The 16,419-nt window shown below is 44.5% G+C and overlaps 1 pseudogene; it reads right to left on the bottom strand.

Moving 5' to 3' along the window:
- Nucleotides 1-11,095: 11,095 nt before the first annotated feature.
- Nucleotides 11,096-14,591, bottom strand: LOC128591293 (phosphatidate phosphatase LPIN2-like; annotated as a pseudogene).
- Between the last annotated feature and the right edge of the window lie 1,828 nt (nucleotides 14,592-16,419).

Below are 16,419 nucleotides of genomic sequence, written 5' to 3'. Positions count from 1 at the left end.
CCCCCAAATACCCTCCCTCCTCCCATATCCCCACTCCCCTCCCCGCTCACTCCTCTTCCCTTCTACTTTCTGGACTATAGTTATGTTTTGCCATGTGTATGAGTGTGTAGGTGGTTATATATTGATTTCATAGTAGTATTGAGTACCTTGGATAGTTTTTCCCCATTCTTGAGATACTTTACTAAAAAGAATATGTTACAGCTCCATCCAGGTAAACATGACAGAGGTGACGTCTCCATCCTTTTATATGGCTGCATAGTATTCCATGGTGTACATATAACACAATTTGTTGGTCCATTCATGGGGTCATGGGCACTTGGGCTGTTTCCCTGTCTTGCCTGTCATGAATTAGGCTGCGTTAAACATTCTGGTGCAAATGTCTTTGATGTAAAATAATTTTTTGATCATCTGAATATATACCTAGTAGAGGAATTGCAGGATCAAATGGTATGTCTACTTTTAGTTCCTTGATTGTTCTCCAAACTTCTTTCCAAAAAAGTTGTATTAGCTTGCATTCTCACCAGCAGTGTAGAAGCGTTCCCTTCTCTCCACATCCATGCCAACATCTGTAGTTTTGGGATTTTGTGATGTGGGCTAATCTTCCTGGGTTTAGATGATACCTCAAAGTGGTTTTGATTTGCATGTTGCTGATGAGTAAGGATGATGAGCATTTTTTCATGTGTTTGTAGGCCATGTACCTGTCTTCATCAAAAAAGTTTCTGTTCAAGTCTCTTGCCCACATAGAAATGGGGTTATTTATTCTTTTCTTGTTGATGAGATTGAGATCTTTGTAAATTCTAGTTATCAGACATTTGTCGGAAGCATAACCTGCAAAAATCTTCTCCCATTCTGAAGGTTGTTGGTTTGCTTTACTTACTGTGCTCTTGGCTGTGCAAAAGCTTTTGAGTTTGATCAGATCCCAGTAATGGATTTTTGGTGTTGCTTCAATTGCCCAGGGGGTCCTCCTCATAAAATATTCTCCCAGGCTGATTTCTTCAAGTGTTTTCCTGCACTCGCTTCTAGTATTTTTATAGTTTCATGTCTTAAGTTTAAATCTTTTATCAAGTGAGAATCAATTTTTGTTAATGGTGAAAAGTGGGGGTCCAGTTTCCATCTTCTACAGGTCGCCAGCCGGTTCACCCAGCACCATTTGTTAAATAGGGAGTCTTACCCCCACTGAATATGTTTGATACGCTTGTTGAAGATCAAATGATCATAATAGCTGCGTTCATCTCTTGGTTCTCTATTCTGTTCCAAAAATCAACCACTCTATTTTTGTGCCAGTGCCATGCTGTTTTGATCACAATAGATTTATAGGATAGCCTAAAGTCTGGTCATGTGATACCTCCAGATTTGTTCTTATTTCTGAGTAATGTATTTGCTATTCGAGTTTTTTTCTCATTGCATATAAAACTAAGTACTATTCCTTCAAGTTCTTTAAAGTATGACAATGGTGCTTTAATGGGGATTGCATTAAATCTGTAGATTGCTTTGGATAGCATGGACATTTTAACAATGTTGATTCTACCCAGCCATAAGCATTGTATGTTTTTCCATTTGTTAACATTTTCAGGTATTTCTTTTCTCAGAGTTTTATACTTCTTATTATAGAGATCGTTCACATCCTTTGGTAAATTCCCAGATATTTCATCTTCCTTGGCAATACTGTAAAGGGAATAGTCCTTGACTATATTTTCAGCTTGACTATTGTTAGCATATATAAAAGCTATTGACTTGTAATGATTGATCTTGTATCCTGAGATGGTGCTGCATTCCTAGATCACTTCTAAAAGTTTTGAAGCTGAGTCCCTGGGATTTTCCAGGTATAGGATCGTATCATCAGCAAAGAGTGAGTTTGATATCCTATGACCCTATTTGGATACACTTGATTGCCTTCTCTAGTCTTGTGATGGCTAAGACTTCCATTGCTATGTTGAATAGCAGTGGAGACAGTGGGCATCTTTGCCTCTTTCCTGATCTGAGTGGAAATGTTTTCCATTTTACACTATTCAATATGATATTGGCTGTGGGTTTACTGTAGATGTCCTCTATCAGTTTAAGAAATGTCCCTTCTATGCCTATTTTCTTAAGAATTCAGATCATGAAAGGATGCTGGATATTACCAAAGACATTTTCTGCGTCAATTGAGAGAATCATATGGTCTTTGTTTTTTATTTTATTGATGTGATATATTATATTTATAAATTTGTGTATGTTGAACCAACCCTATAACCCTAGAATAAAACCAACTTGATCATGGTGTATAAATTTTGATGTGTTGTTGAATTCTGTTTCCTAAGATCTTATTGAATGTTTTTGCATTGATATTTATGAGATTGGCCTATAATTTTCTTTCTTTGTTGGATCCTTTCCTGGTTTGAGAATCAAACCAGGGTGATACTTGCTTCATAGAATGTGTTGGGAAGTAGTCCATCTTCTTCTATGCTTTGGAAAATGTTGTATAATATAGGTACTAGTTCCTCCTGAAAGGTTTGATGGAATTCAAATGTGAAGCCATCTGGTCCTGGACTTTTCTTTTTAGGTAGATTTCGTATTGTTTTTGTTATTTCAGTGATTGATATAGGTCTATTAAAGATTTCTAATTCTTTCTGGTTGAGTCTAGGAAGGTGGTGTGCTTCCAGGTATTGGTCCATTTCCTTCAGATTTTCATATTTCTGGGAATAGAGATTTTCATAGTAATCATTGAGGATTTTTCTGAATTTCTTTATTTTTATTTTTATTTTATTTTTTTTTTGTTTGTTTGTTTGTTTTTTGGCCGGGGCTGGGTTTGAACCCACCACCTCCAGCATATGGGACCGGCGCCCTACTCCTTGAGCCACAGGTACCGCCCAAGGATTTTTCTGAATTTCTGAAGTGTCTTGTTATTTCTCCTTTATTTTTCTGATAGATGATATTAGAGATTTTTCTTTTCTATTTCTGTTTAGGTTGGCCAAAGGTTTATCAATTTTGTTAATCTTTTCAAAAAAGCAACTTTGTTTTATGATCTTCTGAATGATTCTTTTGTTTCCAATTTCATTTAATTCTGCCCTAATGTTGGTTATTTGTTTTCTTCTGCTGGGTTTGGAGTTGTAACGTTCTTCCTTTTCCAGTTGCTTTCGATGATCCATTAAGTTGTTGGTTTCGTCTCTTCCTATTTTCTTGATGAAGGCTTCCAATGCTATAAATTTCCCTCTTAGGACTACCTTTGCAGTATCCCTCAGGTTTTGATAATTTATGTCTTCATTATCATTTTTGTTCCAAAAACTTGGTGATTTCCTTCTTAATCTCATCTTTGACCCAGCTATCATTCAGCCTAAGATTATTTAACTTCCATGACTTTGTCTGAGTATGAATATTCCCGTTGCTGTCGTGTTCCACTTTTATTCCATGGTGCTCCAAGAAGATACAAGGAATAATTTTTACACTATTCAATTTGCTGAGGTTAGACTTGTGTCCTAGGATGTGATCTATATCACAGGATGACTCATGGGCTGATGAGAAGAATTTATATTCAGTTTTATTGGGGTGAAATGTTCTGTAGAGGTCTGTAAAGTCCAATTGATCTAGGGTCAGGTTTAAGTCTAATATTTCATTGTTTAGTTTCTTCCATCCAAAACTTTCAAAGGGGTATTAAAATCTCCAAGTATTTCAGTGCAGGAAGATATCAAGTTGTTCATATCCATTAGGGTCTGCATTATGAAATGAGGAACATTCTGGTAGGGTGTAATTGTTAATTATAGAAATATCTTCATGTTGGTTGTTTCCCTTGAGAAATATGTATTAATCTTCCTTATCTTTCTTTATCTTTGTTGGTTTAAAGCCAATTGTATCTGCTACTAAATTTGCAACCCCTGATTTTTTCTGGTTTCCATTTGCCTGTATTATACAAGTCCATCCCTTCACCCTGTGTCTATTTTTATCCTTTAAGGTAAGGTCAGATTCTTGTATACAGGAGATATCTGGTCTGAGTTTATAGATCCTGTCAGTCAGCCTCTGCCTTTTTAGAGGACAATTTAAACCATTCACATGAATTGAGAGAATTGAGAAGTCTGGTTGTGTTTCGGGTGTCATGATTTTTGAAAGTCCAGTGGACATTTTTAATCCTTTCACCACTGTGAGATTTGTTTGTTTGCTTGTTTGTTTTGTTTTTCCTGTATTTTTTTGTCTCTTTTTTTATTTTTATTTTGATTAGTAGGAATTGGGTTTTGTTCAAAAATTTCTGGGTGAGTTTACTTTGGAGGTAGAGCATTGTGCTGGTGGTTGTGGAGGATGGGTCTGAGAATATCCTGGAGAGCTGGTTTGGTTGTGGCCAATTTCTTTAACATGTCTATGTCATTAAAGCATTTGATTTCTCCATCACAAATGAAACTCGGTTTAGCTGGATACAGGATCCTGGGCTGGAAGTTGTTTTGTTTTAAAAGACTGAGGGTTGATGGCTATCTTCTTCTGGCTTGAAACGTTTTGGCTGAGAGATCTGCAGTCATTCTGATATTTCTCCCTTTGTAGGTGATGCTTTTCTTAGGTCTGGCTGTTTGCAGAATTTTCTCCTTTGACTTAACTTTTGCAAAGTTAATCACAGTGTGTCTAGGAGATGCTTTATTTGTATTGAATCTTGCTGGGGTTTTGAAACTGTCTTCTATCTGAAGTTCTGTACCTCTTGCAATGCTTGGGAAATTTCCTCCAAATTCTTTTGGAGTAGAGCATCTCTGCTTTAGGATCATTCTCTTTTTCTTTCAGAATTCCTATAAGACAAATATTTGATCTTTTCAGTGATCCCACAACTCTCTCAAAGATTGATCAGTTTTTGCTCTCCATTTGTCTGCCTCTTTGAGTGTTTGGGAACTAAGAAATCTTTGTCTTCAGATTCAGAATTTTTTTCTCCTGCCTGGTAAACTCTATTACTGAGGGATTCTACTGTATTTTGGAACTCCTCAACTAACCTTTTCATTCCTTGAGCTCTGCTATCTCTTTTCTCAATATGTCCATATCTTTGGTGACTTGGGCTTTGAATTCATTTACTTCTTGAGACAACTTTAGAAAACGACTCTTTGACATTCAATTTCTATCTTCCGTTCTGTTTATCTTACCTGCCTTCCATATTCAGAATTCGATTTCTGACATTGCTGCCATTTGTCTCTGCATGGCATCTTCAGTTGTATCTCCTTCATCCTTTCTTGGGCGTGTTGATCTACTTTGTTCATTCCTGCTACCAGAGTTCTTCTGTTGGGTCCACGCCATGTTTATTTTCCACTGTTTCGTTATTAGAACTGGTATGGTGAGACTGAATTGGGGTTCCCAGGCAGTAGAGATAGCCCCTTACCAAAGCTCTAGGCTTCGTACTGTGGCTTATCTTCTACAACCTTATCAAGGCCCCTTTCAGAGTTTTGGCCAGAAACTCTGAGGACCTACTTGGTGAGACAGCACAAGCAAGCTGTTTTGATATCAGCCAACATCTACCATATCCTACAAAAGCACAGTATTAGACTTAAATCTCGACTGTGAAGAGATACAAACAGCTGCAGCACCAAGTCCCCAACCTTCAGTTCTTTTCCACTACAGAAATTTGAAGGTCAACCTCAGAATATCCCTGAGTGGACAGCCCAAGACACGGGTTCCAACCAAATTGTCTCAGGCAGGGCAAACCCTGCCCAACAGAGAGAGATTCAAGGATCTCCAACAGCACAATCGGAGCCAGGGATCCACACTCCCTCCCACCAGACTCAGTCCACACTGTAGTCCACTTCTCTTCTCACAGGCCCTGTTGGAGCCAGGGGCTATGCCCCTATCTACTGGTCCCAGTCCATACTCAGCTAGCCTCTGCTTGCCAGACCAGTTGGAGTCAGGAGACCATGCCCCCACTTGCCAGTCTCAGTCCACTGCCTGGCAAGCCTCTGTTTGCAAGCTCTGTTAGAGTCAGGGCACTGCACTCCACCCACAGGTCTCAGTTCTCACCTGGTAAGTCTCTGCTCACCAGCCCCACCGGAGACAGTGGACCACTCCCTAGCCCTCAGGTCTTGGTTTGCACCAAGTAATCCACTGCTCGAGGGTTCTGTTGGAATCAGGGGACCACGCCCTTGCTCTTAGGTTGCAGTCTACACCTATCAACCTCTGCTTGTAGGCCCACCTGGGGCTAGGGAACAGCCCTGTCTGCCAATCTCATTCCACATGGGGCAACCACTCTCCCACTGTGGGTGCCGTCAGAGCTGGGGGTTCTGTATCCCATCCCGCCAGACACAGAACAAGCTGTGGGTCAACACTACCACTGGCCATGCATAGTCATAACTAGGAGACTGCTCCTCCTCCCACTGAATGTCCCTTTCTTCCTATATCCTCTTTCTTCCGCATTAGTCACAGATTCTGTCCTCATGGCTGGTGGTCCATCCTATGCCCAGATCTCTTAGGACAAAACCAAACACTCTGTACTTTGCAGGGGGCAGAACTTCAGACTGCCATGCGAGAGGAAAGGGTGGACTGGGAGTTTGGACTTTGTGGGGGGAAATATCTGTTCGATTTTATGCCTGGTGAGTTGGTGTCTAGGTTCATAAGTGGGACCTCCCTGGAGAAAGAGACCTGGAGTTTAGCAGCTCTCTCCAGCAAGGTAAAATGAGGGGTCTTCTTTTCCCTGCTCCTTCGCAGATAGCCTACGGCAGCCCCCCTACTTGGGGTAGGGAATTTCCTGTCCTCTACTAAATAGGCTTTGTATCTGTGATGTGTTTACCTCAATGCTCTTCCTTGGAGTTACAGCTTGCCGAACTTCCTGGTTCAGCTCCCTGTTTTTGGCTTCATAGTGTTCAATTCCATCCAGTTTTTCTTCCTCTCCTCAGGAGCTTCTGCCAAGGGTTGCTACCAGTCAGCCATCTTTCCAGAATTCGAATAACCCTTCCTCGTTTGGGTTCTTTGAGGATTCTCCATACTTCTTTCCGAAGAGGCTGTATTAGTTTGCAGTCCCACCATCAGTGTAAAAGTGTTCCCTTCTCTCTGCATCCATGTCAGCAGTTGAAGCTTTGGGACTTTGTGATGTGGGCTATTCTCAATGGACACTGACATTTTAATACCATACACAAAAATTAATTCACAGTAAATTGAAGACTTAAATGATAAGAATTAACAGTGTAAAACTCCTAGGATTAAACATAAGAGGAAATCTCTGTGACAACGTGGGTCCTGATTCTTCCTGCTGGTGGGGCCTGAGGGATAAAACCCAATATTGTGACTCTTGTGTGGGAAATTGTTGGCTTAAGGGGACAGGGAGAGATCCAAATGCCTCTTTGACTTTGAAAAGGGCTGAGACTTTAAGGCTGTGATCAGGACAGTGGCTGTTGCTTCAGCCCAGAAGAGGTTCAGCCCCATCAGCACAGGATCCCACCCCTTCTCTTTAGCTCCCCTTCTGCATCCTAACTTCCCTTCTATATGTCCTTTGCAGGAAGTATCAGCACCCACAGAACAGCCTGTGAAGGTTCATGTTCTATTTTCAATGGGCAATGTCAAGATGTATAAAGAAGAGTTAGGGAATTTCTCTGCTGACCCTGGGAAATTCACAGAGGAATGTGAATATCTGGCTTTGTTTTTGATTTGACCTGGAATGATGTCTGTGTCTTACTCTCACATTGATGTTTGTAGATGAGATAAACAGGATTTAAGCAGCTGGCAGGTCTAAGGGGACCGGTTCCATGCCCTAGTCAAAGCTCCTACCTGCAAATCAAATAGTTCAAGGGGGTCAAGTGTGGAATCACCAACTGGGTCAAAGAGGATCGCATCTCTATAACCATATGTTAGTATTTTTTTTCATCTTAAGACAATTGACTTTACCATAACCAAAAGTACTGTACTGATGTTTATAATTAATTTCTGATAACTTAATATTTATTAGTGACATTGCTGTCTAATCATCAAATTCTTCTCATCATAGGCTTAACATAATTATTAAATTAAAAGAGCAAGGTTTTCCCTCCATTATTTACCTTTTACAATAAAAAGTTTTCACCTGGAAAGAACAATAGAAGAAGAAACTCAATTTTTAAACAGTTTTATTAAACCAAGCAATCTCCAAAAATGGGGGAAACACAGCTTCCCAGAATACATAGGATGATAAGATAAAATTCTCTGCAAGCATCTGTTTTCACCAACTTGCAGAAAAGTGAAAGAGCTGACTCCTATCTAACCATTGCTTCCATAAAAGGTCTTGCCAGGACACTCATGTGGCCAGACAGTCGAGTGGGCTGTCTAGGGGCAGGACACCTCCTGGTCACTCATTCAGCTTTGTTCCTCAGCTGTTCTCCCCATGATATTTGGCAGCTTTCATTTTAGGACAGCAAACACGTAAGCTGTTTTCTTTTTCCAGTCAAAAACTATGCACATGTTTTCAAACACAGCAAAACATAGTACTCAAACATGGAAGCTGCCTGCATACTCCAGGTCCACACGTGCACCTCGCACAGCCTGGCAAGGGCCAGAGTTGTCAGTACAAGCTTTCCACACAGGGACATCAAGGGGAACACTAAAGTCAGACTGCACTGCAAACAGGGGAAGGGTCCAGACCAGCGAGGGAGCATCTGCTAGAATGATGAAGAGCTAACCTGCCTACCATCTCCCTGAGACACCCATGTCACTGCAGTTAGTGAGGGTGATGCTTCAGTTCACCATCCTAAGGGTTTGTGTACAAACACACTCGAGGCCATCTCTCTTTCACAGAAAGAACAAATGTCATTTGTACCAAATGGCAATGGATTTTCAGCACAAACTTAATACTTTCATAACATTACAGCCAAAGTCATCATCTACTTTCAGCAAGAAGGACTCCTTTAAACAAGGAAAATGACTCATATTAATCAGCCTATGTACCCACTGGATCAATCTGCAGCAACCAAGTCTAATGCTAATGGACACTGGGACACAGGGGCCAGCCACTCTCAACACAGGGCTAGGACCCATGTCCTAGGCTGGACCCTCTAATGAGGCCACATGTCCAAAGAGTTAGTCAACAAAAAGAAACACCCTAGTCAAAAACTCTTTAAAGGACAACCTAAAAAGAACTAAAGATGTTTATTAAGAATTTCAGTATCACTCATATGCAAAGAAGTCCTACTAAGCTCAGGTTAAGCACATAAAGCTCTCGTTCTTCCTCTAAACAGAGGGCAGTCAAGAGGACATGCGGACGGCGTCTATGGAATGAAGTGGCTACATGGCTGCTCTGCTAGGATTTTAATTCACTAACTGGGTAGAACTTTATATAAACATAATATAGGCTCCCTAACCTACTATACATAAATAAACCGATTAAACAGTCTTATGAACACTTTAAGGGCAAGTTTTGCACCAGAGAAAGCTTGTGTTGTCCCTTCTCTGGACACATATGGCTCCCAGGTTTTGGCCCTGGGAATTGTGCTCAAGGCATTTCAATGTCGTCTATGCACCCACCAGGACTAGGAAAAAATGGCTACAATCAGTCATCAAGGACTTTCAACTCTCCAATTTGGAAAAATAACCTCCCCTATTCTCCCTTTATAGATCAAGACCTAAAACAAGACCACCAGCCCCATTAGACTGCAGAGGTACATGGAATACACGTGAAACCTTCCTAACGGCATCAGTCTATATCTGCAGCCCCTCTGCTCAGGAGCCTTGACCTCCTGTGCTCTCACCGTGGTGACTATGACCTAGTGCCATTTCTGGTCCCCTAAAAAGTCTCCACTCTTGCAGTTCTCTTAATGTCAATATTGCAGTAGCTGCAAATGCTCAGAGGGGAGGACAGCACACAACCCTCCCCTGGTGCCATCTGTTTGGACATTTGATATGAGCTCATTATAATAAATAAATAAATAAATGAGCTAATAAGTGGAGCTTCTGTGCACATTTTACTGGGAACACATGGGCATCTCACACCCTCATGGGTCTCACAGGGTGGCCTCGACAACACCAACCACAGGAATACCTGGCTGGAGGGAACACTACTGAGGGATGGTAGGCTCACGGGACTCTCCACGACCCCTCTTGCACAGCTTCCTTTGGGCTTTATTACAGGGTGATGATTCCAAATGTCATAGCCTAATGCTTTCAAGCAAACTTCACTGTGCTTCCCTGACAAATCTGGACCAGAGAATTTTAGAAATCCTGTCCCAGAGCAAGACACCAAAAGGCCCATCTAGGCCAGGCAACTGGCAGAAGGAAACAGCACTCTTCCCAGGACCAACGCAACTGTATTTGCATTTCCACGCACTCCTTGAAAATATAGTTGTTGGGGTTTTTTGTTTTGTTTTAAAACCCAACTTCCCACTATTGATGCTTTAATTGCAGACATCAAATACAGATCTGCAAAATCTGTTCTTCTGGTTAGATGTAAAAAATAATGTAAAGGTCTCTCACTGTGGGGAAGACTCATGAGAAGACTGTCTAGGGCAGTGGTGCTCAACTTTCCTAATGCTGTGGCCCTTTAATACAGTTCCTGTGGGTCGCGACCCACAGGTTGAGAACTGCTGATCTAGGAGGATTTGCTCCCCCAGAAGCCCACATCTGTGGGGCTGGGCTCAGTGGCTCTGGGGCAGGGGCCCGGGGGTCCTGCCCAAGTTGGCCCACCCAAGCGTCAGTCCTGTCCAGTACAGCAGGAAGTGAGGGGCCCAAAGGGGAAATGTGCACAGTCTTAGCCAACATCACTACCTGGACCTGTGGCAGTTCAGAGGAGGGCCTGAGCCTCTGAAGAAAGCCCCGGTTACAGAGAGAAACCAGCTCAAATGCCCCATGGAAATTGTAACAGTTTACATTGTGTAATGTTTTGGTCCACCCTTTTTTAGCTTTTTTTCTTCCTTTTAAATTATGTGATGGAAGGAGCACCCCGCACACAACTCGACAAAGTATGTGTGCAGCCTGCGAGGTAGGAAGCACAGCCTCCAGCCCTGGCCTGAGCTCTTCCCTGGTCCCTCTGGGCGCTGAGCCGCAGACCTGCAGGGTCGGAGCAGCCGGCTTGGGAAGGCAAAGGACAGCAGCGCCAGCTTCAGGAGCCCAAGGTCGTGCTCGGGAAAGCTGGTGTCCGAGGTTGGCAGTAGGGCTGGTCACCTTCCCTTGCTGTGGGACGAGTGACCTGCCCAGTGGGGATGCCATCTCAGGCCAAGTCATCCAGTTCCACTTCAGGGATTGGGTCTCACCAGTCGCAGAAGGAGCTGAACTCCGGGCAGGGGAAGGCGGCATTCGGTACCTTGCTGAGAAGTGGGAACACGTGCTCCACAAGCTCACTCAGCCGATGGTATGAGGACTCGTTTCCTTTGGTCTTTTCTTGTATTAATTCACCCTTGGAGTTCACAGAGAACATTCTACAGTCTGGAACTCCAACTTGTGTGTAAGCATAGACATCATTTGGATGGTTTCCAAAGACAGCAAAGAAGGGCAGCTCGGATGGAGCAAACAGCTTCATAATATCATTTAGACACGCGATTTTGAACTTCTGGTTTCTTTTCTATCACTTCTCTGTGGAAGGCGGAGAACACGCTGCTGGGGGACAGCATCAGAGGGCCATGGGGCAAGATTGTGGTCTTGTCATTGACCCAGTGCAGATAGCCACGGGTCATGTCAGCCATGCTCATGGCACGGACTGAACAGTATAACAGAAACTTGTGGCCATTCTCATGGATAGAATGGTAGAGCTTTGCTCTGCCCTGAGGAGTCCAGTCTTTACCCAGCTGTGGGAGAATCTGTCCCAAAGCATCGGACGTGGTTATTGTTCCATCGATATCAGAAGTGATGATCTTGTCATTCCAGTTCCACAGATAAACGGTCCCGGCACAGCGGCGGTCCCTTGATGCTGGGTTGTGATACTAAACACAGTATCGTCTGGGCCATCCTGGAGCTTCAGTTTTGGGATCTGGTCTGAGGAGAGCTGGAGGGACTTCTTATACCAAGTTGTGTTGCCATGGCTCAGGAGCTCCATGGGAATGGGGTCCACTTGGATTGATTCTTCAAGCTCTGGCGACCCCTCATCACTCGAGGAGTCATCCTTTGCTGGCCTGACACTTGCCGGCTCCTTTGCACTTGACGGCTGGTCACGGATTGGCGGCACCTCCGATTTTCCCTCCTTGGCTTCTGGCAGCTGTTTGGTCATGCTTTCTCTCTTACGCCAAAACCACCACCGACCAGATTTCTTTGGCATCTTGTCTTTAACCCAGGGCTCGACTGTGGCCTTAGGCAGACTCTTCTGAAACACCTGTGAGCTGAGGGTCATGGGAGCAGCCAATGCCCAGTTACAGTAATGATTATATATCCGTGTGACAAGGTTAGGATTGTCTATGAGTCCAGGGTTTTCTGCAATTTCATGATAAGTAATGATATGTTCCATGAAGTTTTCTTTAGAGATTTCTCCTTTCTTACTGAGGCCCCCTCACAGGGAGAGGGTGACATCTGGCAAGTCTGTGGCAGAATCCGAGAGGCACCCAGTGCCACTATCAGCAGCTGCACCTCTCACGGACTGTGGTGACTGGGAGCCAGAGAGCGTGTCAGACCCGGGCCACTGCCTGGAGCCGGGATCTGATTCACTTTCAGGGAAATAGAGAGCTGCACCTTCAGGTTCTCAAGCCTTTAGGTCATCAAGGTAAATGTCATCAGGTCCCTGGTGCTGGCTTCTCTTGTGGATACCTTGCTTCTTTGATGGTGAGTATACTTTAGCTGCTCGTTTGGATTCCGAGACAGCCTCTGCTGAGGATGGGCTGGGAAGGTGGTCCACATCTAACAGAGATGGAATCTGGGGACTCTCCAGAGGCTGGAGGAGCTCTGCGGTGGGAGCTGTGTCACTCAACTGCTTACACAGGGCTCTGGGCTTGGGTTTCACTATAGGACAGTGTCTTCGATGGAAGCATCCTTCTCAACTTCACTGACGAGGTTGTCCTCACTGGGAATTACCTGAAAATGGGTATCTTCTGACGGTGTGATTGTAGCCATCCTGGGATGATAGTCAGCTCTTTCTCTTTTGCTGACCTTGGTGGATTCTGGAAATCCTCCCCATGACCACTCCAGTGAGACTCTGATCTGAGCAGGCTCTCATTGGGTTTCACCTCCAGCTCTGAATCACACTTGGGACATGCTGCCTGGGAATAGGTGTTCTCTAAAGGGGACCAGTCTCCATCAGATAGGGGGTAGCGATCTCCAGCATGAAAGAGCAGAGGCTCCTTGTATTCTTCCTCCTTGCAGGAAGCATTTGAGGATCCCGTTGCTGACTGGGAGCCCTTGTCGTCTTCAGAGCTCCCGCCCACATCACACGTGTCTCCGCAGCGGGAGAAGCAGCCTGCTCTTCCTTCTTCCTGTCCGGTTTGCATTTCTTTCTCCTTCCTTTTTCCTTTTTCACAGAACTCGGGGTGAAAACTGTCTCTGTTTCCAAGATGTGTGAGCCGTCTGGACTCTGGGATTGTTTTTCCTCTCCACCCGATTTCATCAAAGGGGTGTCAATATCTTTAAAGAATTGATCTTCGGTTGGAATTGGTGAGATGGCGAGGTAAGCAGGAAGCTTTTCACATTCCTCTTCAGTCTCCTCCACAAAGAAAGCTTCTCCATTGTCACCCAGCTTCATGTGAAGCTCCACTGCATTGCCACGGATTTCTGTATCCATCACGTTCTCTTTGGATCTCAGGACTCCCAGCTTCCCAAACCGAAGGCAGAAAGGCGGACAGTGATAGATGCTGTCCTGCTGCTGCACCATGATGACATCGATACCCCCAGAGAGGGGGGCCTGGTTAATGCCCTTGTAGAGTTCCTTCAGGGTGACAATCACCTGCCCCGCCAGCTGTCCCACATAACTCACGGTTTGAGACCGCAGAGGCTCCGCTCCCGGCCCGCAGGCAGCGAGGACCCACTGGGAGTGAGGGCTGCCGAGGGGATGGGTTGGCCGGGGTCGCACGTGGGGCCCCAGCTCCCACCACCACCACTGTCTTGGGAAGTGCCTGGGCCTTAGCTGAAATGATTGCCCCTCATGAACATGACCCAGTAGCAGCGGCAGCAGCTGAGGCAGTGGCGGTCTTGTTATTGTGTTTTATAAGGACATGGAAATTATTCAGGTGAAACCACCCAACTTTTCCAAATTAACAGAGGGGTTCAGAGAAAGGAGGAAAGCCCAGCAATATGTAGAGAACGAATCACTGAAGCTGTCAGAAGGTGGACAACATGGACCCAGATCAGCCGAGGCAGAAATAGTGATTGATACACGATTGACACCTCTGACTTTGATAACCCATAGGAAACTCCCAAAGTTGGCCTTGGGCCCCCAGACATGTCCCAGCTACTGTCAGTGGCCTCGACTGTCCCCAACAACCAGGATATGTAACACAGGGGAGCACCAAAAGGCCAGATTATTGGTGGTAGCTTTTGTAGCAATGTCCTCCCCAGACACTCACTCCAAGGTGCCTCGGGGATGGTGGAAAGAGCTGCCACCCTCGATGGGAAACCTGGACCCTTTTAGAGAGAGTGTCAGGCCAGCCCCAGAAGGACCAAAGGTGAGGAGGGAAAAGCCATGAAGCACTGGTGGCCCTGTCCCAAATGGGGACAGCCAGGTTATTGGGCATGGGGTGTCCCTCAATCACGGGGAGGCCAAGGGGGGGCATCCAGATCCTGGTGGCCATGGTCATAAAGGATCAGGCCTAAAGTGGCAGGGTTCCACACTGGCTCCCACTCATCCCCTCCACATCACACATGAAGAACCCTGGGTAACCCTGAATGTGGCTGTTAGCAAACTTTTTCTAATTGATTTGAGAGCCACATATTTCATCATAAAAACCTTTGGTGACCCTTGTCGGCCTCTTGTGCAGCTGTGGCATTGATAGGTGCCCTACAAGGAGCACCCCCCATGCATTATTATGTAGTTGGAAAGGAATGTTAGTAAGCCACCAATTTCTGCTTATCCCAGAAGTTCCAATGTCATTTTTGCCAAGAGTCTTAGTCAAATTGGGCCTTAAATGCAATAGCAACACCAGACTATTATGAGAAGCCCTTGAGACAGTTGTAACAGGGAAAAACAATGACCTGCAGGCCTAGAGGGCGTGAACCCTGGGACCTGGGCAGAGGGAAGCCAGGGAAGGCTGAGAGGGTTCCTCCAGGACAGGGCACTCTCAAACCAGGCCACCTTTTTCTGTTTGTTGAAGGAGGCTTGGTGGCCTTGTCTTTATGGCGTCCTGATTCCCGATTTCAGTGTGTTTGATCCCTAAACTGGCAGGAGCTCTGTCTCTCTCCTCCCTTCCCTACCTGTGCGGGTTTATCAACCACGGGTTACAGGAATATACATAGAGCTGGAGTCCACAGATAACCCCAAGTGGAAGGTAAATTACAAGCCTCTGTGGATTCCACAGCTTCTCTGGTTGACTTGGCTCACTCTTTCTCTGCTGCTTCCCAGCTGCCCACCCGCTAACTGAGAAAGCTGTCCTCTGGATGTTGCAACATTTGTATCACTGTGTCAGGGCTTTCCTGGGCAAGCCTCTATGTTTGTTTTCCAGCCACACTAATTCTGACTGGGCTGGGTTTGGCCATCATTGCTTTGCTAACTGAGAGCGGGGAGGGAAGGTGAAAACATAGTAGTTCTCAGCTAGGTTTGGGGGCTTCCCTACCGCAATGTCTGAGAAAAGGTCAGTTCAACATGGTAAAAGGTCAGTTCAACATGGTATAGGGGAGCATCCCAGGGGACTCCCCACTAGCCTGCCTCCTGAGCAACTGGAATGACTAGGAAGGGTTGGGGGAAAATAGTGCATTTTTATGTCTCCTGACTAGAAGTTGGGGTAAAACACTGGATTTCTCTTGGTGTGATCTGTGATAAGTAGGACTATTTCTGGTATGGTTGGTTGGGTGAGAGTAGCCAGGTCACCTGAGTTGTATGTATTGACAAAGATGCTCATGTGTTGAATTTTGTAGGTCTTCCTGGTGTGAATGCCTGATTTCTTAGTTCACAGAATAATAAAGTGGATAAATATAAATAAAAGAGATACAATGTCTGCACATTTCTCTAGACACTGCTAGTGAGGGGCATATGCTATGTATGCTATCCTAGGAAAATAGAGAGGTGGCCTGCCTCCTAACTATCTCTCTAGCCACTCTGAATTATCTTCTCCTGCATGAAGACACTAAATTCTCAAAACATTCCCTTTTCATCTTTTATCTCACTTAACAAACTTGTAACAAAATGTTTGTGTAATTATTCATTGAATGCCCATCTTTAAAAGTAAACAGAAAGCCTTACATAGACCGTGTCTGTTTCATTCACTGCTATTTTTCTAGGAATCCACATACCTGAGTCCAAGCATATAATAGGTGCTCAATAAATATTTGTTGAACACGTGGATTTATCAACCACAGATTACAGGAATAGACATAGACCTTGAGCCCACAGATCACCCCAAATAATTTCAAGTTTATTCATTTCCTCCAGCAGTTTATTTGATAGGTAGACCTTTGTAATATCAC

The sequence above is a fragment of the Nycticebus coucang genome, chromosome 8 (assembly GCF_027406575.1).
Source record: "Nycticebus coucang isolate mNycCou1 chromosome 8, mNycCou1.pri, whole genome shotgun sequence".
NCBI lineage: Eukaryota > Metazoa > Chordata > Mammalia > Primates > Lorisidae > Nycticebus > Nycticebus coucang.
The sequence above is the reverse complement of the archived record's forward strand: the minus strand, read 5'-3'. Positions and strand labels throughout refer to the sequence as shown.